The following is a 2,788-nucleotide window of genomic DNA, read 5'->3' on the forward strand; positions in this document are numbered from 1 at the left end:
TTATTCTTCAGATTCTCTAGGCTTACAAATGTCATCAAGCTTCAAAATCATTCTAACAGTTTGTGTTGCAAGAGATATCTGTTGCTTTTTGCCAATCAAGATTTCTATGACATGTTGCATATCATTTGTACCCTTGTGTAAAAAGTCAATTCCAAGAACAGGTTCATCTCCTTAACTTGTCTGGCTTGGACTACAGTCATCATCTGGATGGGATTCATGCCACTGTATTCAGAAAGGGCCATGGGGATGACCTCAAATGCGTCTGCAAAAGTTCTCATGATCTACTGCTTCAAGGTTGGGCACTTATCTGCCTCTTGGATAACTGCCAAAGCACAAGTTATTTCAGCAGCACCTCCTCCATACACCACATTGTTATCACGGATGAGGTTCTGGATACACACAAAGCATCATGATGGGACCGTTTGCTTCTTCAATGATCATCTTATTTCCTCTTCTAATGAAGCTGTTTATGGTTCTGGAATTCTTGCAGTGCTCAATGACAAGCATTTTATCTTTAGTTGTGCCAAATGAAATCTCCTGTACCAGACTGGCAAAGCCCAGCTTCTTGAGCTTGTGTTCTGAGAATCAAGGGACAATCCATCCTCCCATTGCAATGGCAATCAGCTCAATTTCAGGTCCTCCTACCCAATGAACTGCAGGCAGGTTATTCTGAAGAAGTAAATGATTTGCTTTATCATCAAAGCCCCACTGGCAAATGGCTAGGTTAGCACCAGTTTCTTTAATTTGTTGAATCATCTCTTCAAACTTCTCCTTTTCATATTTTTGAAGGGCTTTAAAATATTCCACAGAGTACATCCAGCTTGTGCTTTGTCTTTGGTTTAGGTGGTTCAAAGGGACATGTGAGAATTGCAAGTTTAGCATTTTCCATTTTTTTTCAGCATAGGTGGGTGTCGAAATCCTTGTCCACGATTACACCCTGAATAAGTTTGGTGTCCTCCAGCCTCCCACACACTTTGTCTTCTACTTTGTTGAGCTCAAAGTCAACATCTTTCCATTCCGTATCTGTGAGGACAGCATTCACAGCAATCTTGGCCTTTTGTCAATGACAACTGTTAACAACTTTGGAGCCCAGTGTGGATTTTGCAGTTTTTAAAGTTTTGTCATATAGGCTTTGTATGTTTCCTATTAAGTTTGTTTCTAGGTATTTTATTTGCTTTGTTGCTAATGTAAATGACTTCTTTTCCATTACTCCATTCACTATGTTCTTTTAAACTGAAGGCTAGGATTTTTGTTTTCCTGCTACCTTACTAAATTTTTCTTCTTACTATTAACTTTTAAAATTAACTTTGGTGTTTCTAGTTCTTATACCTTCTGTCCAATCCCATTAGCTGATATCTCAAATAACAGTACTCCACAGTAGTATAGCTAATGGTCCTTTTTGCCTTGTTCCTGACTTTAGTAGGAAAATTTGCAGTATTCTCCATTAAGTTATGTATTAAGAAAATAGCCATTAATTAGCATTTCTTAATTTACTTTTTATGTCAGGAATGGGTATTGGATTTGTAAATTTCCTTCACACTACCTACTAAGGTGATAAATTTCCTCTTTAGAACAACTAATGTAGTGCATAATATTTTGGGGACAATGGAATCATTTTTCCAGTTTGTACAAAGGCAACTTGATGTCCATGTTTTACTGTCTGTTTCTGTCCCTGGGTTGCTGTTTTTCTGGGTATATGCATGGCTCACCCTCATTTCTTTTACATGTTTGCTCAAGGTCATTTTTGCAGTGAGGCTTATTCTGTCTCATTTGAATTAAATTTTGCTCTCTCTACTGGCACCCTTAGGTCCCCCAAACTTTTCCTATTATTTCACACTTAAGATTTAACATGTATATATTTATTTATTATGCTTATTGTTTGCTGTTTATTGTCTGTCTTCACTAGAAATATACTCCACAAGGCTGGGGATGTTTTGTCCTGTTTTGGGACCGGGGATTAAACCCAGGGGTACTTAACCACTCATCCACATCCCCAGCACTTTTTACATTTTATTTAGAGACAAGGTCTTGCTGAGTTGCCTGGGGCCTCACTAAGTTGCTGAGGCTGGCCTTAAACTTCTGATTCTCCTGCCTCAGCCTCTTAAACCCCTGGGATTATAGGCATGTATCACCTTTCTTTATTAACTGATATTTTTATAATGCCTGGAGCGTTGCTTGGTAAGCACTTAAAAATATTTTTTAAAAAATAATGGGAAGAAATTGGAGCCTATTAAGGAATGGTGAGAGGGGGCATTTGGACTTGAGCCTCCTATTCAAGTTGAACTTCAAATAAAAAATTTTACAATTATTAGATACAGTCAGGACAATGAAAGATTTTCATTGTAGAACTTTTGCACTTTATCCTGTTACTATGCCTCATAGCCTGTACTGCATCATGAATTAATATATCTTATTAACCTTGTGATTATTTGCAGGAAGCTCAATTATAGTATTTACATCAAATTCTTAGGTATTAATGCATTCAATGTAAACATTCAATGTAAACATTTGAAATATGTCATATTTTTTAGTGATCTTTCTCTGGCATGTCTTCATTCTTAAAATTGACATTGAGAACCTTAAGAAAAGTATCAGGAGAGGCCCAAGATTTTCTCAGCCTCTGAGGCCCTGATACAGACCCCCTGCTCATCACTTTCTCTGCTGCTCTGGGTTTTCTCTTGAACTACTATTGAATCCTGCTAAATGTGTCACTGCATCTTTAATTACTTTGTCAGCTTGAGCTGGAGTTTAGAGATAACTGTTGCTACAAATAGTTAAAATATCAGCA

At 37.4% G+C, this 2,788-nt stretch overlaps 1 pseudogene across 1 annotated transcript; it reads right to left on the reverse strand.

The window, feature by feature from the left end:
• LOC308654702 (T-complex protein 1 subunit epsilon-like) lies at window positions 1-1,207 on the reverse strand (annotated as a pseudogene). Its single transcript has one exon. The product of its transcript is annotated as a T-complex protein 1 subunit epsilon-like (transcript).
• Window positions 1,208-2,788: the final 1,581 nt, after the last annotated feature.

This window comes from Spermophilus citellus (assembly GCF_964194105.1).
Source record: "Spermophilus citellus genome assembly, chromosome: 8".
Classification (NCBI taxonomy): domain Eukaryota; kingdom Metazoa; phylum Chordata; class Mammalia; order Rodentia; family Sciuridae; genus Spermophilus; species Spermophilus citellus.